The following is a 23,362-nucleotide window of genomic DNA, read 5'->3' as shown; positions in this document are numbered from 1 at the left end:
GTTTATATTTCGGCTTTTCCCGGTAAGGGGTCATCACATCGGAACTCCGGTCCGCTAATGATTGGCAGTAGATTTTTTTACAAAACGCAGAGGTGCCTGCTCGATGCCCAACCTTCAACGAAGGCACACCCATTTATGCATGCATGTCTTTCAAACGCTACCCAACCACGGGGAGGACATGCAGACTCCACATACAAGGCACTCCCAAGCCAAGCCGAGAATCAAGTGGGAGAACCTCTTGCTGTGAGGTAACAATGCTACCACTGTAAAATGTAAAATTCATGTCATGACATGCTTTCTAGCCAGAAAGAAATACCCTTTCTGGAGTGGAGACCAAAGAAAAATACAGCTTTTTGTAATTTAAAGACAGCATTGGCCAAGGCTACAAAACTAGTAGCTCCAAGTTTAACACGTCCCTTTGTGTTACAGGCAGCAGCTGGACCCAACACACTCTCTGTTGTGCTTTTACAGGAGTGGCCTCATGGCTCTGATGCTAAAATGAAAAAGACTTTACATTCTTCAATAAAAAATTGACACATGTTGAGAGGGGATATCACCTGTGCATTCAGCAACTTTCGGCCATTTACTGGGGTTTAAAACAAACTGAATACTTAACAGCTTTTTCCAAAGACATTATAGTACAGACACCATATTATGCCATACAGGCTTTGGTAATTAATGACGTCAGTCAAGCAGTGTTTTGCAAAATGGTTGGCATTATTTAGTGTCAAGCAAATTACAGTAAAGGCAGAAGATAAGTATTACTTATCTAACTTCATGGAATATGAAAGAAATGATTTTTTTCTTACACGTAGTTAATTCTCTGCAGCTGCATATGTCTACATGGGCAGGAAGAGGTTTTTTTGATAATATGGGCAAACCACTCAAGCATGCTTCTGTTTTACAGACTATTTAAAATTTAGTTCGTAGTCAGTCCCTTGTGGGTTACTACAGTATTTTAATGGTAAAAGCTCATCAGAAAGCTACAAATGAGATTTTTCAGTTAAATAACTATGCAGATCAGATGGCAAAAAATGCATCCAGGGGAAAAAAAATGCAATTGTAGCTTACAAAACACCTTTCTGGTGTACCAGATAAAACTACTGCAGTACATGCCATACACACATTTTCAGCTCAGAATTTGCAACATGATTTGCTGCAAATCCAGACTAAGTTTGGACTAAAGAAAGAATTAGAGAGATGTACTCTTGTAGAAGACAGTCCAGGGCAATATTATGCAAAATGTTTTGAAGACGGTTCCAGTCTTCCTTATATTCTGTACTAACAGGCACGACAGTTAGTGAAGTGTAATCATCAGGTAATGGGACATTTGGGCACACAAAAGTTATGGCCATTGTAAAGAACATGTACTGGCATCCACAGCTAAAAAAAAATCTGTGATTTAGTGCATGCTAAATGCTTAATATGTTTGCAGGTTAATGCTCAATTGAAAAAGCCACAGTTACTAAGGGTAACTTCAGTGGATGGACTGTTGTATGCTATCCAAATTGACTGTGCAGGTCCATTACCCCCAGCTAAAGGTGGGTATAAGTATATGTACTAATACCACAGTCATTACAGGCAGCATACATTTGGCATATGATCTATCAATATTAACAACCTACTCTGTTCATACAGACCATTTGGTTAAAATCCCTTCTATATGCAAAAAGGTAGACAGACGGTATCAAAAGGTTGTAGTACATTTTAACATTACATTCCCAGACACAGGCAAATGTCGATATAAAAGAGCTTAGTATAATACTCTGCTAGGAGGCCTAGGCACAGGCATTAGAGATATTAATGCAGCTAATATTGAAATTCTAACTAATCGTTTAAAAACAGCGGGGAAATATATCTCTCAGATTGTACATTTACAAGCATCTTGGAATACAGAGATATGGAAGGCACACCTGCATAATATAAACTACCAGCAGCAATTATTAAACAATTATGATGCTATGCAGTTGCATCAGTTAAAATTTGATGGTAACATGACAGTTTTTGTAAATTGGACAAAATGCACTATGCAATCTCTGTATGTAGAAATTCAAAAAAATAATGTACAAATTGAACTGATGTTACAGAATGAAAATGTTTGGCGACAATTGTTTCATAAATGGGTACCAGATACAGACTGGATTATACTAAAGTAACACAGTGTACTCCACAATACTGCACAGGACAGTTTTCATATTATAATGTTACTGATACCACTGTTATGTGTCAATTTACGGTATTACCTATGATATTTCTAGTTCCAGAAGGATATGAGTATTGGTTGCCACAATTTGAAGGTAATCATATAGATATGAGGGGAAAAACACATAAAACTGAGTATTGTACACAAACTCAAAATGGATTAATTTGTGGACAGCATTCGCCTATCTATGAACCATGCTTACTGCAGCATTCTGTTAACTTATATAAGTGGTCAACTGTGCCATCTTCTTTTCAAATGTTTATAGAAGTGGCTCCTCAGCATGTTTGTCTGGTTACAGATCAAGATGTAGATCATAATTTAAAATGACCTTTTGTAGGATGTTTATCACATGTTGATTTCCTTAAATGGAATAATCAGAGCTATGTGTTTACTAAAACAATAGAGGTAAATACTTCCATAAATTGGAATTATGACTTAATACAGCTGCCAAATATATCTGTATCTTTGGATAATTTAAAAAACATAATGAATAATACTGAGATTCTCAGCGAGTACTTAGGAAAAAGAAATAAACATATTTTGTGTTACTAGGCATTAAGCATCATTGTAAATTACTTAATTTGGCTAAAAAGACCAAAAAAGACACTGCTTACAATTGGTGGGATAGCTTTACCAGTTGGTCCACATCAAGAAAATATCTGTTAAATTGGTTAATACATCCTGTAGCAGTAGTTTTAGGCATTATAGTGATATTAACTATCTGGAATTGCTATTTAAGTTGTCATTTGCAAAAAAAATTACAGAATTCAGCAGATCATGATGGTTAACCTGGATAAATTGGAAAAAGTTTCAATGTGTGCAAATGAAGTCGAAAATGAACAATCATTTTCCGTCTTTTAATTGAAAAGAGGGAATTGTGAGATTTGAAATATTCTACTTTCAGTAGTGAACAAGTTAAAAATGGCTTTTAGTGGATTCTTCTGAAAATGTAAAATAAATATTTGGCTTTTCAGTGTAGTACAGAGTGCACTTAGTTTAAACTCTTGGCAAAAGCATATAGCTTGGAATTCATTGTTATTAAGAAGTCAGAAGTAAAATATTTTATTGTTTATAAACTATACAGTTTGTGAAATTCTCTATCTACAAGCAGGTCAAGATGAACTCTTGCATGCAGCTGTTTTTCGTCATCAGGAAGTGCAAGATAAGAGCAAGGCCAAGGAGTTATTCTTCAGGAACAGAATGTGTGAAATATGGAAAACAAACTGTAAGCAGACCAGCTTCATAAGAAAGACTTATTATTCTGGCAAATTCTCTAACCTGCTGATGCAGGCAAGAAAGAGACTATAAAAACTGGACTTCTTTTGCATGAGAGACATTGATTCTTACAGTCTGATGCTGTAAGCTGAAGTACGGTTTTGTTATGCATCTTTCATTGTTGTACTAGATGTCTACTTCATATGCAGTAAAGGAATGTCATATCAGATTGAACCGTCTCAATTGCCTTTATTGAGTAATGGTACAGACTACCTTTCAGTGTAGTAACAAACTTTACAAAATGTAAGGTCCCATGGTAGATTAGGGTCTTTAATCGGAAGTCTAAGTAAAAAGGTACCTATAGGGAAGGCTTTACTTAACCTGGATGAAGCTAGAGGGAAAGCATTATGTCCAGTGAGATAATTAGAGATGGCTGCTAGCTGAACTTTGATGGTTGAAAAATTAGCACCTCCTTGAAAAAGTGAAGCAAGAAAATCTAAAAAAGCATAAACTGGAGCTGTAAAGGGATCTGATTCTTTCTGATGCACCCAATAAGAAAATCTCTTCTATTTATGCTTATATATATTTTTCTAGTTGAGGATTTCTAGGATGATATTAAAATTTGGCAAACTGGGGAAGAACGTCTGGGCTGTCTAGCCATCATTGGAATTGTGGTCAACTTGAGGTATGGAATGTCTGGGTGAGCCATCCCTGTGGGATGAGATATCAGATCTGGACTGAGGCCCAGTGTCCAAGGAGGACATAGGGGATGAGACTACAGAGGGAGGAACCAAACTTACCAAAGCCAATAGATGCATTGAAGATAACACTACCCTTCAATCTGAGTGCTTTCTGAAGAAATTTGGGGATTAGAGGTAAGGGCCAAACGTGGACTACAACATCTCTCAATGACTCCCCTGAGAGGGATTAGGGAAAAAAACTGCTGCATTTGTTGTTGAGGAGAGAGGCAAAGAGATCACAGAAAGGCACTGTCCCCATTGAAGGAAGATTCTCTCCATCACTGTTTGGTTGAGAGACCACTCATGAGGCATCAGAATAGTCCTGCTGATCTTGTTGGCAAGAAGTTTGGATTTCCCCGGTATGTGCACTGCTAGATGAAAGCTGCTGACAAGATTGGCACTGCCACTCTCTCATTGCTTCTTGTCAAATGGGGTAGGACCTGGTTTGCCCCTGTTTGTTGATGTACCAGACCACAATCATGTTGTCTGTTTGGATAGCATTTCTTCCTAGAGGAAGAGAGCTCTGAAAGGTCTGCAATGCTAGAAGGACCTCTCTCATCTCCAGGACATTGATATGTAGATTGGTTTCTTCTGGGGACCACATGCCTTGAACAGGCCATCCCATGAAAGGTCTCCCACCCCAAATTGGAGGTATCCATGGTCACCAGGCCATTGGGGTGAAAATACAAAGGGATGTCCCTGACAAACTTTATTGGACTGAATCCTCCAAAGTAGGGAGTCTTTGCAAGCCTGAGAAAGTTTTATAGGATGGTTCAGAGGCTGCTGAAGAATCGACCATTGAACTGCTAGAGTCCACTGAAGAATCCACATGTGGAAACAAGCAGCTGGTAGCAGGGAATTCACTGCAGCCACTGACCCTAAGGGTTGAAGAACCAACTTTCCTGGGGGAGTAGGATGTGAAAGACTCTGACTGATGTGCACTGTTAAGGTCTGTACTCTGTTTGGTGGAATAAAGGCCAACTGATTGGTTGTGTTCAGGCAAGCTCCTATAAACTCCAAGACTTGAACTAGCTGAAGGTGGGGTTTGGAATAATTGACTGTGATCCCCAAAGACTGGCACAACTGGAGTAAGTCATCCCTGGCTTTTTCAAGGAGATGCCTGCTTGGTGCGGTGAGGAGTCAGTCATCTAGATAAAGGAATTCTGTGAATCCAAGCAGCCTGAGATGAGCTGCTACCACTGCCATACATTTGGTAAACACCCTGGGGGCTGTGGTGAGCCCAAATGGCAGGGCTCTAAGCTGATAATGACTGGCCCCCAGCTGAAAGCACAGATATCTCAGGGAGCACCTGTTCATCTTGATGAGAAAGTACACATCCTGGAGATCTCTGGAGCACATCCAGTCATCTTTCTGCAGAAGAGGCAGAATGGACTGAACATTGGCCATCCAGAACTTGGAGTTCTTCACAATTTAGATTGCTGAGATCCAAAATGGAGCTTAGTTCCCCTGTTTTCTTTGGCACTAAAAAGAACCTTGAATAATTTCTGTTATGGATCCTCTCTGGTCTGATGGGAACTCCTAGATGACCCTTTCATCTAGCAGCTTTTGAACTCATAGAGCTGCTAACTACTGCTGACTGGATGGAGCATCAGGGAGATTTTTCCATTTGGCTGAGAGAATTCACCAAAAGAGAATGAAATATACTCTGGATACAATTCTTTGCACACAAGTATCTTTTGTGATGGATGCCCAGGCTTCTAGGTGCAAAGATAAGCACCCCCTGACTGCCTCCACAGAAGAACAGTCGGGCAAACCTTCAGGGGTGCTGAAAGGGTCTCCCCAAAAAAGAATCTCCATACCCTTGGTTTTGCAGACCTCCTCTGCTATGAGGATGGTGTCTTCCATTGGAATTTCCCTCTCTGCCTCTGGAAGAAATTTCCCCTCGTAAATTCTGAAAAGGTCCTTGTGATTTTTGGAACCACATCTTCTTACCACCATGCTGATTCCTAGAAAAGGATCTCTCTGGGGTAGAAAAATGGATTCCCATGGCAGATAAGGTCTTTCTGTTTTGCTCAAAATGGGAAAGTGCTTCTTTTACTGTAGGCAAAAACAAAGAAATGCCATTGAAGGGAGCACAGATGAAAGAAGACTTAAAAGGGCCCTGCAAAGTCAGACAAGTGCATTGAAGCATATATCCTAATGGCTATGCCTGAACCCGCCACCCATGAGGAACTTTCTGCTGCATGAGAGATTAACCTCATGGACACACTACACTTTGAATGAAGGGTGTCCAGCTGCAAAGAAAACTGTTTCTGTTCCTCTTCCTCTGACATGGACCTGGGACTAAACTTAGAGAGCTCCTTAATCAAGTCTCTCTCCAATCTGGTAAAATATGCCCAGTAGTCGAGTGACCATAAGGCAAAGGAAACTGAGGCATAAACATGCTTACCAACACTGTCTATTGTCCTAGACTCTGTTAGGAGGATGAACAGTGGAGCTTTGTTCAGCCAACTCTTTCTTTGTGGCTGCCGCCACAACTATGGCATCTACAGAAACTCCCTTACTCCAACAAGGTCTGTCTTTGTGTGGCACAAGAATCTTGTCCAGGTGATAGGGAATTGGTTCTGCAGTACCTGGTGCCTTCCATGCCTGGCGGGACACAAGATCTATAAGGTCACATGCTGGAGAGGTAACCCAAGATGTAGATGGGCCAGACCCAAAGGCTTCTAGGAACACATACTCCTTTAAAGAAGGGGGATCAGAAGACTATCCTCCTTTTTGGCTAAGGATTCTAGGATGTCTTCACAGGAGATGTCTTCTGGCAGTGATTTGGGAACCCTTCCCCCTCATCAAAGTTGATGTCTTTGGTTAAAGATTCCTGAGGGGAATCTAAGTGCCTCCTTTTACACAATCTCTTCCAGGGGCCTTCTTCAGTGTGATGATCTGGAGAGGTATCAGAAGAAATGAGAAGTTCCTGAATAGGAACTGCCTGGAAGCTTGTATGGGTCAGCTGTCTCTGTGAAATAGGTGGATGAGGTTCAGAAGTCCAATCCGAGGGTGGTAGGATCTGAAGAAGCAAGAGTCGAAAGAGCTCTCATGTGAGAGAAAACCCTCTATCATCTCAAAGCAGAAGGACTGGAAGAAGCTGTAGCCCACCTCACCAGAGCTGTAACTCAAGGTACCACTGAGCTCCAATCTTGCCCAAACTCCCATCTCGACGGAAGAGTCCGACATGAGCTGTCCAGTGCCGAAGATCTAACAAGAAGCAATGGCTCCAAACTCTTGAAGACAAAGGCATCCCCCAGATCTGGCACCTACGCTTCTACTCTAAGACCTATCCTGCTTAAGGAGGTCAGCACTGAACAAGTCAGAGACACAGTCAGAATTGAAGAAGAAGCTATCTTCGGATCTGACACTTTGACTCTTGGGGGGTCTCGGATTCTAGGGCTCTGAAATTGGTACTTGGATCACATAAGGAGAAATGATGGAATGGGAAACAGGTTGAAGGCTCATGGATCTAAATGGAGATGGAGATGGTAAGACCCCCCCCCCAATCAGGATCCCAGCTTTGAGAAATTTCATCATTATCATATCAACATCTGTCGTGGAGAGACTTTGGGAGGATTTGATAGAAAGACAACATGTAAGTTGGTTGAGACAATCTCCTGAGTGTCTCCTGTAAGAAGAGAGATTGGAGACTAGGGGAAACCAGCTCCAAAGAGAAGGGATGGCTTTGATGTTGTGGTAATTTTGTCATTCCAAGCATCGGATCTAAGGAGGTCAGATCTGAACCCTTATGTAACTTAGCAGGAGGCTCCAATGCAGGAGCAGATATAGGAGACCAGGCAGGCAAATGTTTCTTATGCTCCCTGGGTTCCGAAGCAGTTTTTGATTTCTTGGTGGGTGGTTGAGACCCTGAAACAAAAGATGAAGAAGAAGGAGACAAAGCTGGAAGCAAATCCTTCAATACTAAATTTTTACGTCTATCGCTTAGAGCCCTAGAGTTGTAGTACACTGGGGCTACTGCCATTTCATAAAATAGGTACAATCCTGTTGTCCTTAAAAGACGGTTGGAACATGTCTGTAATTCTAGCACAAATACTATGCATGTTAACCTTATTGATTATATGTTTAGAAGGACATAAGTAGCAACAATGAAAAAAAGACATGCATGCTCAATAATTTGAAATTGGATCATGGGGAAACAGCCTCCCTGGATGATGATACTACAATTGTATAAGAATTTTTCTGTGCACCTGGATCACAAATTAACCAATCATGTAATATTAAAAACTGACTGACTACTAGAATGGAAATGAGAGGGTTGTGTGGAAAAAGCTTGTCAAAGATTAAAATTACATCTACACATATTATGAAAGCAAATAGTCTGTTAAAAAGAAATTCTGAAAAAGACGTTTAATTTGGATAACTGCACTGCATCACTATTAAAAAAGAAAGTAGTACTAATTTATCAGTGCACTAGTTATTTATTTATTTGATATTTGTTGACTGGGTATGTCCGACTAGGCAAGAACCCCTTTTCAGCAGACACCCGGGGAGAAAATCTCCAGAGTTAACATGAAACAGCAATTTCAACAATAAGTAATACAACAGGTAGGTATCTTAGTAACAAAAAATACAAGTTTAACATTAGCAAAACCAATGACTAATAGTACTCCAGTTGGCAAATAATAAATCATGAAACAAAAGGGGCTTACTAGTACTGATAGAAAGGAAAGATATTCAAAATACAGATAAATAAGATAGTACTTAGTATCAGATGTGTAGAGCTGCCTGAGCTGCTGCAACTAACTCTTCAGTTTAGCATCTGTCAAAAATAAGTTACCTTAAAGTGATATGAAATCACACCTGTTAATAATAAGTACAGATACCTTCTTGTAGAAACCTATGGTTGCACTTATGTTTTACTCCCAAACACATTTTAGTGCAGTTATTTGAGGCAAACCATTAGTCTGCATATTTCTATACTTAACTGCATCATTTCAGATATAATCTCAAAATCTCTATCTTTGTGTAAGTAAGTACGGTATTTTCCTTTTAAATGTGAGTCAGGAAGTGATGTCATGATTTAAAAGTATTTAAACTAAGTATTTAACTAGGCAGTCAGGTTTCTGCATTGTCTGATGAAGTTCCTAGTTAATGCATTTTGGAACGAAAGCGCTTACTTGCAGAAGACTCAATAAATGTGGCACCTGTTTGTCAAGACCTGAGCATTTTTTGTGAATTTCTTGGTTGCATTTTACTTTGTGGATTTCTGATTTGGTCAAGCTCAAGTATACAACAGGGGTGGTTATTTCTTGCCGAACTGGATTATAATTGAATTGACTGCTTTGTTGTATTACGTGGAACATGGAGAATGTGGATGGATCATCTCAAGCTTCTTCATCACCTGGGGACCTTTCCATTTTAATACAACTGATTTCAAGAATGGATTGTTTGGAACAAACTACTTTGTCCCAGCTCTCGGTTCATCCCACGCCGAGCACCCTGACTACGTCGGAGACATCTATACAGCCTCTTCAGCTGAATACTCACCCTTTCAGCAATTCTTCACCTCGGAGACCTGTCCAGCATACTGCAGCCCAGGTTAGTGGCATTGCGAACGTATTTTCTAATTCGGATACCATCAATAATGGTAGTACTGGTATTTTTGCTAACACAACCAATGTGTTAAGAGATTGGTTTAATAATAAATATTCCTTAAGTCAACGGACCAACGATAACAACATTGGTCATTCTTTCAACCAGAAGTTAAGTGACTTTGATCACATTTTGATAAAAATAAAGAAGTTACAGATGGATAATAGTTATTTCCGTGAGTGTATAAATAAAAGAATTACTCCTAAGGGGCTTCATATTTGGCATTACCCCACCGGCCTTGTTGAAAATTCCCCTTTACATAAAGATCTTCTTAGATTATTTGACCATTATGGAATGGAATGTATGGAAATGGTAGTACAACATAATGATGCCCAAACTGACTTATTGGGACAGGAAATCAAGACTTTAGACAGTAAACTCACACAAGACCCTTTGTTTCACAGAAACAAATTTGAATATAGCCGTATATTCCATTCCACTGAAGAACAGATCGATGTTATTAAAAACAAAAAACTGAAGAAAATATTAAGAGATGAAAAGGACTACAATTCTAATAATGCTTAACCCCCCCTCCAACCCCTTCCATCTCAAGAATGGACTTTTAATAACAGACAAGTGTATGGACATGATTCAGTGTTTGATAACCATGAACTTTTAGACAATAATTTGGATAATTCTTTTTTTAGGGGAAGAAGAGTTTCCACCTCTGAGGAGATCAGAGTGGATCAAGAACCAAAAGCAAATGAGGGGTACCAGTTATGGGAAACAACAAACTTATCAGTATCAACAGAGTACCAACAGAGCAAACAGAGGTCATTACAAGGGACCTCGGAGAGGGAATCGGGGTAGATATTAAATGCATACCATGACACGTGTAACAGTGATGATAACATTTACTCACTGCCACCCTTATCTATTCATTTAAATAATGAAGGTGATTTTAAAGTATATAATTTTACTGAATTGAATGTCACTACTCATTTATGTAACCTTTTAGCAAAAGGGCCTACATTTATACCTAATTCACCAACTAATCTAGTACACACATTGTTAGACTTAAAACTATACATCAGGAAGTTAAATTTCAACATGAAATTCCAAGGAGTTGAGAATGTTATACGTCCTTTTAAAATTTCCAGCACATATAACCCTCCTACAGCTCCTATTTTAGATACCTTTGAGCATGTGTGTGAGCTAGACATTAGGGCACATAGGGAGATGGCAGGTAAAAAGTTCACCAAGAGCAACATGTTTTCAGATGAATTAATTGAGCTTGAGTATCTGACATCTAACACAAATTTAAGAGTTATGAAGCTGGACAAAGGGGGTGGTGTGGTCCTTATGTGGAAACATGATTATGCACAGAAAATGTTAGAGATTTTGGAAACAGACACATTTGCCTATAGTTCTTTAAATGAGAAAAATGGTGCATATAGAAATATCAGAGGGCATCTACAAGACCTATCGTTTTGTGGGCTTATTACAGTGTAAGAACGCCAATTTTTATCTGTAGAGTATCCCATTACTCCTCTATTTATGGGATAACAAAGATACATAAGGACATACACCAACCCTCTTTTCGTCCTATTGTGAATGCAAGAGGTTCCATTACATGGCCACTAGTAAAATATCTTGAAGTTGAAATTAAGAAATTGTTAAAGATGGAACCATCATTGTGTAGAGATCCATGGGATTTTCTGAGTAAGATTAACGCAGTGATATTTGATAAGTCCTTTATTTTTATAACTATTGATGTAAAGGACCTTTACATTGTGATTCCCCATGATGTTGGAATTCAATGGTTCTGTGAATACCTACACAACAAAAACATGCCTTAGGATAAAATTAATATGCTAGAGCAGTTTTTAGATATAGTTTTGAAAAACAATTTCATCATGTTTGAACAACTCTACATCCAAAAAGAAGGGGTAGCAATGGGGTTTGCATGTGGTGGCATGTACGCTAATATCGTCATACTAGAATGGGAGAAAAGATTTTTAATGACATCTCAGTACTTCCCATTAAGCCACCTATACACCCGCTTCCTGGATGATATTTTCATTCTTTGGAACGGACCTGAACAATGTATTGATCCATTCCTTCAATATATTAATAATTCAACTTCCGTTTTAAAATTTACACAAACTATTAATGAAGTTGAAATTGCTTATTTGGATATTTTGCTTAAGAAGGACATTCAGAACAACAGGTTTGTGTCTGAAATCTTTAGAAAAGCAACTTATTCCAATAATTTTTTGCATTTCACAAGTTGCCACCCTTAATTCCCAAAAAAGAGTTGTTCTGAAAGGGCAATTTGTTAGACTGGCCCGCATGGTCACCCAGTTTGAAAAATGTTTAGATGAATGCCATAATCTTCAAAATATGTTTATTAAAAGAGGTTACCCATATTCCTTGGTTGAAAATATTATGATAGAAATTATTCTGAAAAGAGAAAGTGGCCATTTCATTCCTCTGTTAAGAGGTGGTGATATTTTATGTGTTAATGACATGCTTGACTTTCCTGAAGATGAACAGTTATGTGCTGCTAATAGTTCTGCAGATAGTTACCACATAAAAAGTGATAATAATGGCATTAAGAATAATTATAAGTTTTGTTTTATTACCACCTTTTCTACGGATGCATATCAAATTAAAGCCATCTTAGAAAAGAATTGGCCACTACTAATGGGTGATATTGTTGTAAAAGAAATAATCGGTGAAAAGCCAGTCTGTGTATTTCAAAAGGGCAACAATATTAAATCTTTATTAGAACACCAAGGTAAAACAAATAAGGGAGGTTACATGTATAAATTCTGTTCGTACATACTGGAAGTGAATGAAATTAATATTAGAATGATGAGAATTAGGATTAGAGATAGGTACTGTTGTTTTACTGAAAAAGTTGTGTACTGTGCTCTATGTGAATTTTGCCCCTGTTTTTTACATAGGCAAAACTGAGAGTAAGCTCAAACATTGAATTGGTGAGCATTTAAGAAACATTAGAGAGCACTGTGAAACCAATGCTTTAGCAAAACATATTATACAGCATTCCAATCATAGATTTAAATTTATACTTTTAGATGTGGTCAATCCATCATATTGGGGGGGGGGGCATGGCCATATCTTTTAGAGAGAAATTAATTGAGCTGGCAGATCATCTAGATTCAATACACTGGCCTAGGTTAAATGATAGTATGTCCACTGCCAGTATTTTAAAATTGAAAGCTTTAAACAGATAAACCTGCTTACAGCTGGCCTGTTTAGCATATATTTGTGTAATATTTCACAATATGTTTATCTTGAATATTTATTATATAATTTTCATATGTTTATACACATATTCATGTGTTTTTAAATTATTAGTTTTCAATGTCAGGGTTACTGTATCACATTTGCTTATGCACATTCTCTTGTTCTTTCTTTCTTCCTTTTTTAACTTATTGCTGTTTTTAAGTAACAGCTTTTTGTGTAAGTAAGTAAGGTATTTTCCTTTTAAATGTGAGTCAGGAAATAATGTCATGATTTAAAAGTGTTTAACTAGACAGTCAGGTTTTTGCATTGTCTGATGAAGTTCATAGTCATTGGAGTTTGGAACGAAAGCGCTTACCTGCAGAAGAATCAATAAGTGTGGCACCTGTTTGTCAAGACTTGAGCATTTTTTTGTGATTTTCTTGGTTTTGTTTTGCTTTGTGGATTTCTAATTTGGATAACTGCACAGCATCACTATTTAAAAAGAAAGTAGTACTAATTTATCAGTGCACTAGTTATTTACTTATTTATTTATTTGACATTCGTTGACTGGGTATGTCCGACTAGGCAAGAACCCCTTTTCAGCAGACGCCCGGGGAGAAAATCTCCAGAGTTAACATGAAACAGCAATTTAAACAATACGTACTACAATAGGTAGGTATCTTAGTAACAAAAAATGCAAGTTTAACATTAGCAAAACCAATGACAAATAGTACTCCAGTTGGCAAATAATAAATCTTGAAACAAAAGGGGCTTACTAGTACTGATAGAAAGGGAAGATATTCAAAATACAGATAAATAAGATAGTACTTAGTATCAGACGTGTAGAGCTGTCTGAGCTGCTGCAACTAACTCTTCAGTTTAGCAGCTGTCAAAAATAAGTTACCTTAAAATGATATGAAATCACACCTGTTAATAATAAGTACAGATACCTTCTTGTAGAAACCTATGGTTGCACTTATGTTTTACTCCCAAACACATTTTAGTGCAGTTATTTGAGGCAAACTATTAGTCTGCATACTTCTATACTTAACTGCATCATTTCAGATATAATCTCAAAATCTCTAAATGTGTCTTCTTCTTCTTCTCCTTTCAACTCCTCCCATTAGGGGTTGCCACAGCGGAACAAATCTCTAAATATGTATGGGTGGAATATTTGACAACTTCTAAAACACCCAGCCATGATGTTTATTTCAAGTTTACACTGCTAAAGAATACATGTACCCACATTCCCTTTATTACTATTTGCCTTCTGCAGCTCAATGGTACCTTTGAATCCCTTTCACAGTGGCTATTCCTGAGATTATATACTCCTAGCTGGTCATTCTATATCTTGAAAAGGTCTGCAGCATACCTCTCAGCTGTCCGTGATTTTGCAGAATGTCTCCAACTCTGTCTCATACTTCGTAAAATAAAGGAGCACAATGTTGCGAGTCCACAGTACTATTTTAATGTTAAAAATACTAAACCAAAGTTGTTAAGCACTTTCATCAACTAGTATGACTTCTTCAGAACAAAATACCATTAAAAATTTCAAGTTTAAATACATATTGCTGGTTAGTCATTGGTTCTAATCCAACCAATTCTGTCAATGAAAAATCACTACTCATGAATATATAAACACCAATTAGTTAAAATTAAAATAATTTTACACAATAGTAAATAAAACAAAAATCAAATACTCTCAAGACACAAATGATATAAAATACTAGTCCATCACAGTATGGACTCATCATACAAAAAATATGTATATATAGCCACAAATGTTTTTACAATTAATAGTTTTTAGTCAGTTAATAATGCCGGACAGTGAGTTTTGTGCTACTTAAACCTGTTGTTCTATTAACATTTAAAGTGAATTAGGAGCAATATTTAAAAAGTGCCTGATCTTGGGCATTTCCTCCCTTACTGGTTTTGTCTCTGATTTTTGAGCATACACTACAATACAGCACAACGGCCACAAATGTAAAATCTTACTGTAGTCTGCATTTCTAAGAAAGATCAGAAAGTGCTCTTTAAAATATTGCAATGAAAACCAAGAAGAGACTATTCCATGTACAAAAAAATCCCGTTTATTGAGTGCTTTCGTCAGCATCAATCAGCTGACTTCATCAGAATAAAAACTCACTATATGCATATTTTGTCAGAAAACAGACAATGCAGTATAAAAGATGTTTATATAAACATCTGTGTTTTCCAATATAATTGGCTAAGTTTCTGGTGTCATTCCAAGGGGATCCAGTATCTGTCTGCCTGGGATGACATGACTGACAGACCTCGATGCTTTGCCAGAGATGACCTGCATCTGTCACCTCTAGGATTCTGTATACTGCCCAAGGCCCTTGCCACCCCTATAGTGCCTTTTTTAGGCAATGTCCAGAAGACCAAAATACCACCATAACAGCTAAAAGGAAAATGTAATATGAGGGTTATGCTACTCAATGCTAGAAGCCTAAATCTCAAAATGCACTAGTTCGAAGCACTCCTTAAAATGGAGAACACTGACATTTGTGCCGTAACAAAAAACTGGTTCAAGGCACCTGAAAGCACTCCTGCGCTACCAGGCTATAACTCATACCACACCTTTCGGCCGCAAAACGTGGAACAAAGCCCTAAAGGCAGTGGTGTCTCCATATTCATAAAGGATATGTACACCTCCAGGCTAATAGCTCAACATAACGCAGCAGAGATACTCTATGTCCAACTAACACTGGGTAAGACTGCAATCCAGGTTGTTGCCTGCTATAGATCCCCCTCCATGACCCAAGACTCCTACTCCACATTCCTAAACACCACAGAAAATACTAAGGTCTAACCCAACACCCTCATACTGGGTGACTAACTATCCCTCCATTAACTGGGAAAACTACTCAAGTACTAACACACTTGCTCAACGTTTCCTGGAATTCATCAATTCCAATGCCCTGGACCAGCTTATTCTTACCCCACTAGGGGTAACAACATTCTCAATCGGTTATTACCAATATGGGTGACCGTTGCTCTACACCAAGTGTAAACTCCTCCCTGGTCAGATCTGACCGCAAGCTTGTCACCATGGATATCCACATCCCACCCACACCCCCTGCAAAGGAAACCGCCATAAAAAACTTTTCCAAAGCCAACTTTGGGCTACTAAAAACTGAGGTGGCTAACTTTACAATGCCTGTGCAAATGGAGAATAAATGCAGTACTGCTGAATCATGCTACAATGCACTGTATGAACATGTACACAAATGTACACATTCCCAACAGAACCAAGACACTCTCTTCCAAAAAATGGAAACCAATCTGGTGGTTCCCTGCCATAAATAAACTCTACAACAGAAGGAAGAAACTGTTGCAGAACAAGGCAAAGTCCCAAGACTGGAAACACTCCCTTGTCAGCCTCAACAAAAAGTTGAGATCCCTCATCAAATCCTCTAAAGCTAGCTATGAAAACAAAATTGCAACAGATACTAAGGACAATCACAAGGCCTTCTATAGTTATGTCAAAAATCTACAAGGCAATGCTCAGATTGGCTCGGAGCTACTACACAATGGTAACTCCTATTCTGAGCCAACAGACATTGCCAATATACTGGCTGACAGATTCAGTGCCAACTTTAACCCCCTCTCACTCCCTAAAGGGCCAATAACAATACCTGAGGAATGCCTAGTACCCAATATTACAGCTGCACAGATTAAAACTGCACTGTCCAAGGCCAAGAATACAGCTTCCATGGGACCTAACAACATCCCGGGCTGTGTTCTACATGAATTGCAAAATGAACTGGCACCACACCCATGTGCCCTTTTCAGTCACAGCCTCATCTCAGGCTTTGTCCCCGCTGAATGGTGCACTGCTACAGTCATCCCACTCCACAAAGGTGGTGCAACTACAAACCCTGGGAACTACCTCCCCATTAGCCTGACGAGTCTGGTATGTAAGGCTTTGGACTGCATCATCATTATGGACCTAATAAATAAGGACATAGGGAATTTCCAGACTCTGGATCCCACACAATTTGGATTTGTTAAGGGTAGATCTTGTTTGTTCAACCTGGTAGACTTCTTCGAGTCTGTCACCAGAGCTGTGGACGAAGGCAAGGTAGTTCAACAGTCTAACTCGATCTGGCCAAAGCCTTCAATACAATTCCCCACTCAGGAATCATAGATAAACTTACTAAATTGGGCATCAACCCCTATGTCACAAGGTGGGCTGCAAACTGGCTTACTGATAGAACTCATACACTGAAAGTCGCGGACTCCAAGTCAGACTACTGACCAGTCACGAGTGGAGTCCCACAGGGATCGGTCCTGGGTCCACTCCTGTTTGGCATCTACTTTTCTGAAATCCAGGCCAAAACCAAGGGACGCTGGCTGACCAAGTTCTCAGACGACTGCAAACTGGGAGCCATTATTAGCTCCCCAAATGATGGTGACATTCACGGAGACCAATGGCTGGTGTCAGAACCATGGCCTTAATTTCAATGCCAAAAAATGCATTGTCATTCCCTTTGGGGAGTATAACATGGTACCATGAACTACCACATCAATGATAGTCCACTGAACACCGAAAGTGTCATAAGAGATCTGGGAACACAAGTGGATAGCAACCTATCCTTTGATAATCACATTGCCACTGTGGTCAGAAAATCCTTCTACGTGGCACATCTCATTACAAAGGGTTTTGCCTCCAGGAAGAAAGAGGTCATTGCCTCTCTCTACTCTTCCCTCATGAGACCAATTATCAAGTTCATAGCCCCATTTGACATGTACCTCACCAGACATATACAACAACTAGAAAGACCACAAAAATACCTCACTAAGAGGATCCTGGGCCTTAAACACTTGTCCTGTGCAGAAAGACTAAAAAAATTCAACTTTTCTCGGTATCAAATCACCTACTTAAAGGCGATCTCTGCTAGACCTACAAATTCATGTCAGACCCAGCACTGCTAGATATGCTACATCTAAGAAAATCCCAGTCCCTCCGTGTCACATGAGCCAGAGACCTTAACCTCATTACCACAATCAACAGAACTTGTTGGAGGTACAGGTTCCTAACTCAGAGGCTGCCCATGCTCTGGAACAGACTTCCCTTACACGTCAAGCAGAGCAGCTCACTTACTTAGGAATAATTCCAGCTAAAAACATCAAAACAATAATACAATTAAATTATAATAAGTGTTTTGAAAATATTAAAAGTCTATTTTTAAAATGGAATACAATAACCTTCACTACAGAAGAAAGATTAATTAATTATTGTTAAAATGATTATTCTACCCAAAATATTATATATTATACAAAGACATGCATGAACGGGCGTGCCTTCGTTGAAGGTTGGGCATCAGGCGGGCAACTTAGCACCATAAAAATCTACTGCCAATCATTAGCAGACTGGAGTTCCACTGTGGCGACCCCTAACTGGGAAAAGCCGAAAAGACAAGCAACAATCCATTCAAATACTCCCTTCAAAAAAATTTACTAATAAGTTAAATTCTTTAATATTAAATTTTTTTGGTCTGGGAAAAAAACAAGAATATCAATTAATCAACATCAAAACAGTTGGAAAAATGGTAGGATAGCATTCCCAGATCTAAACCTTTACTCTATTTCCTCAATAATCAAAACAATTACTCAACTTTTAGATACTACATACTCAGCTAAGTGGAAACTGTTATGGGTTTCATCAGCTCTACAGCTAATTTCCAAACCATCTACACAAAAATTAGAAATAATAAGTAACCCCTTTTTATGGATCCTAAAAGATTATTTCACTATACACATACATCTCAATCATACCACTAGCTACATTCATAACATTATAACAAATTTTAAAAATGTTATATATAAACACCCCAGATACAAAGAATGCTTCTTTTTGTTATTCCCCATAGCTTTCACACAATAATCCTTTATAACTTCAGACATAAATAAAATTACCATATTTAAGCATAATGATCCTAAGTTCTGGTTCCAACTAACATCAGAATATAAAACCAAATCAGTTGAATACATAATACAGGAATATCAAATAGACAATACAATGTGGCTAGATATACAAACACTTTTACGAACTCTAGCTAATAAATTAGAATAGATCTCATCAATCACTAAACACAAATCCAGTACTCTACTATACCATTTTCAAACAATTTTACTTCATAAGCATACATATTCTGGCAAACTTTCTTTTACTTATAGAACTATAAGGGAAGAAACTTTCAGATGTCCACAGAACTTCTGGAACTATTTTTACTCTATCAATAATAATCTTACTACCGATTTAGACAAAGCAAACATATTACAATCAGCAGGGAAAACTACTTTATCTTTGAACTGGAAATTATACACCTGGAGCTATATAAACAGATCATTGTACACTCCTCAATTAATGGATAAAATAAACAAAAAACAAAATATCTGTAATGAATGTAAATCAAATATAGGCATAAACTGGGTGCACATGTTTTACAAATGCCATACTTTAAATACTTTCTGGGGGAAAATAATTTACTACAGGTACTTTATTCAGACAATTTCACATTAAATAAATCTCTGGTGATATTTAATACTCCTATTCCACAATGTGTCAAAAAATAAAGTATCCACTATTATGGGCAATACTGGCAGTGGCCAGAAAGACCATAACAAAAAATTGGATTTCAGAATCTCCTTCTTCCTTTTCTGAGTTCAAGAATCTGTTAAATGTTGTATGCCAACTGCAATTAAAAACTATATACTCAAGGACAACCAAAAAAACATACAATCTTCAATTGTGGGTTAATCTAAAAAACTTGTTGAAGAAGAACGAATCTCTATAACAAATTACATTAGTTTGTTTCTTTCATAATGACAGTATGCATTATAATCAGATAACAATAACACATTGTAAATATATTAATGGATGTCTATGTAAATACTTTAGTTGGTTCATTTATGTTAGTTTGGTTTATATCAAACATGTAATTTATATAATGTAATTTATATATGTTAAAGTTTTCAGGTTACAGTTTTTACTATGATTTTATGCGATTGTTTACAATTTTGAATGTATTAAAATCAATAAAATTGTTTTGAAAAAAAAAAAGCAGAGCACCTCACTGGCCCTCTTCAAAAGAAATCTTGAAGAGTGGATGGGAAATAGAAAACTCACCCCAGGGATCATTTCAGTGGCCCTGCTGGACAGAGGCACTGGTAAATAACGTTGGGTGGCATGTTGCCAGGTAATGCGTTGTGCCAGGCTTGCAAAGAAAGGCTCCAGAGCCATTAACCTAGTACACTCCCATGAACCTAAGTATCAGCACTACCTACATCCAGTCACTTAAGAGTACAGTAATTACAGGAAACATTCAACAACAGAGTTTCTAAAAGACAGTGATAATCAGAAACAGATAAATGAGTGTTTTTGATCATATCTTATTTTGTGGAGTAGTAATGCCTCCAAAGTAACTTAAGAGTTTTGTATTTCTTTTTTACTACACTAAAATGGTAACCAACACACTAATATAATTTTGTTCTCCTTAAATGATTCTTCTCCCCGACTGAAGTTTGCATTCCCATAACAAGACCGGATCTTGCAATTCCACTTCTTTCAGCATCTTTCTTCCAATGTTTTTCAATGGAAGTGTCCTGAATTAGCTCTTATACAGCGCTTCTAATAACAGCATCAACAAATTATTTTTTTCAGAGTCTCTGGTTTTCTGCTCTTGATAGACTTTTACAGTCTGCTTCTTGTTTCATCTACAAACAGTTGCCAAATATTTCTATAATGTTTCTAAATTTCTTATTACATTACACACACACAGTCTCAGAGATACCAAGATTATCTTCAGTAATGTCTGGGATACATGCAGAACTGTGAATAACTACTTACACTCTCAGAACTTGATGACATGAGTCATATGATACACAAAATGTTTTGACAAATTCCACAATAAAACAGCGCATGATTTCAAAGAAAGAATAAAACAGTGCACAAAGACATTGCAGAAGCAATTGATAAGACAAACAGGGATAACTTTGTAAATCATTTATTCTTAATTATGGTATTCTAAGGGCTGGATTAAAGGGAATGAAAAAACAGAATTGGAACAAAAATGTGTTATCTGTATGTAACTGGCCATAAAAACTTTAACTTTAATGTGGAAATACTCCTTCTGCTGTCTGTAGCAGAACATTGCTACTTGACCTGTTTTTCTTAATGGAATACTACACCCTGAAAAAAAAACATAAACCTTATGTTGATGTTCTCCACTATCAAAACCTGCCCATAGCATAAAACTAGTTAATATTAATTTTAATTCTGTCCCCACCCTAAATACCCTCATATAGACATGCATCCTGGTTTGATTCTGTTTTCCTAGAAATGTCAATTTTCCCACAATGCACTGTGAGGCCAGAGATAATGCGACTGCTGGGATTATCTTGTCCTCATCTGTCCTTGTTTGATCTTATTTCTTTTCATTTAGAATGGTACAACTGAGAAATTTATTAACTTTAAGACGCTGCTGTAGTAAAGTGTGTGAGACTAGTATACAGTGACTTTTAAAGATTTATGTTCTTGTATGATAAAGCATTTCTTCTAAATGCAAAAAGAACTCTGTTTACCTACCCTTTGTAGACTGATTCTTTCTGTATGTTTCTTGCCGTGCGCCAAGTACTGCTACTAGTTTCACTCTGACAAAAAGACAGAGTATCACATTTCCTGCATTTTCAGGTCTTAGATGATGACTCATTCTGACTGTTAACACAAAACAAACAAGGCAGACTTGCCAGTGCAATGAGACAATTCCCTCAGCTAAGCATGACTTTCAAAGATGTTTTATCAAGCATCTCATTTTAGCATAGGACGTTCTAGTAAGCAAAAAGATGCATTTTATATTTCTATCGCCACTTTTACCATTTTAATACCGGTTTCAGAATAATGTTAAAAGATGCCCTTATAATGCCTGTGTATAAACAGACTTAAGTCTCTCTAGAATTGCGTCCTGTAAAATACATAATCTGAATTGCATATGGTTTCATTCATTCATTTGGTCATTGGTTTAATTATATTTTGTTTGAGGTATACTAAGGGCCTATCACATAAATAAATCAGCATAGTAACAGACATTTAGCATCAAGTAAACATACACAGAACTTTAAATAGCTATTTATTTATTTATGTTATGCACATATGAAAATCCTACTCTGACTTTGCACTTCTGAGACTTGAACACAAGTGCATGAAACTGCTGCCTTGAAACTCATGTATACATGTCACATACATACACGCACACACACACACACACACACACACACACACACACACACACACACACACACACACACACACACAAGTTTTAAATACAGTCGTGTGTGTTTCTGTGTATGTAGTGAAATATAACATAGTTTGTACACATTTTTCACCCCAGCAACTAGTATTCACTCACATGCGCTTCTTTTTTTATACACTGTTTATGCACTCCAATTTATGCCTGTTAAGAACTCCATTTTTTCCATGTCCTCAGTTTCACCATTACTGTCTACTTTGAGAATTTGTAAGTTCCTGGGGAAGGTGCAGGGGTGTAATGAAGGTGCAGTATACGTGGCTGCCATACCACAAACTAGGACAGCTCCTCCACACCATTTGTTTTAAAGCCAAACTAATACGCATATCAATGAAGCACGTACATGTTTTTGCTTGTATGTTGCCACTCATTCCATATGCACCTTGTGATTACTTGTGTGTGCATGATGTATGCACACTGTCCCTCTGGTCTCTAGCAGTGGGTGCTAGCATTCCAGAGTACAGAATAACACTCCACCCATCAGTCATACTGGTTCCCTAGGAGAATTAAAAGATTTGAATGAAGATGGGATGCTGTGTATCAGATTAATGTTAAGAGAGCAGACCATCTAGATGGCTTTTACTGCGCGTGCTTGTCTGAGTGAATATTTGTGCTTGCGTTTGTTTGCGTCTATAACCAGGTGCCAACGGCCTTTTTTTATGTATTTGTCCATTTAAGTGAAATGGTCCACTGCTGACCATTTCCAATGATGACTTACAGGACAGTAGTAAGGGTCACTACAGATAATATGTAGGGACAAATTAGGTAATTCATCTATTGCATTATTGGGTGGAAGAAGAAAGCTACATTAGCTGGAAAAAAAAGCTCACACAGTAGCAAGGAAGAAAAGCAAACTCCATGTAGTAACTGGAGCTAGGACTGAACAAAAGCTTTTGATCTATGAAGAAGAAACCTTAACTGCTATTTTTTTGTGCATATTCCACCTATATGGCTTGTGAGACCTCATTCAAACAAAGTGTAGGACTTGCCTACAACTTGAAATCTCTGGACCTTTTTTTCTGTCCAGGGTTATCCCACCTCACACCAACTAAGACAAC

General features: G+C 37.8%; 1 protein-coding gene across 2 annotated transcripts in view; it reads right to left on the bottom strand.

The window, feature by feature from the left end:
- The window catches only part of LOC122799896 (E3 ubiquitin-protein ligase RNF14-like), a 692,373-nt gene that overhangs the window by 612,096 nt on the left and 56,915 nt on the right, over window positions 1-23,362 (bottom strand). The window contains exon 1 of one of the 2 annotated variants that reach the window (XM_044069278.1): window positions 21,587-21,697. The exons of the other annotated variant lie outside the window; for it this stretch is intronic. The gene's annotated coding sequence lies outside the window, so the exon portion shown is untranslated. Of the gene's footprint in view, window positions 1-21,586; window positions 21,698-23,362 lie in introns of those variants that run through there. 2 annotated transcript variants of the gene reach the window in all.

This window comes from Protopterus annectens, chromosome 4.part0 (assembly GCF_019279795.1).
Source record: "Protopterus annectens isolate FY-2018-M chromosome 4.part0, PAN1.0, whole genome shotgun sequence".
Classification (NCBI taxonomy): domain Eukaryota; kingdom Metazoa; phylum Chordata; order Ceratodontiformes; family Protopteridae; genus Protopterus; species Protopterus annectens.
The sequence above is the reverse complement of the archived record's forward strand: the minus strand, read 5'-3'. Positions and strand labels throughout refer to the sequence as shown.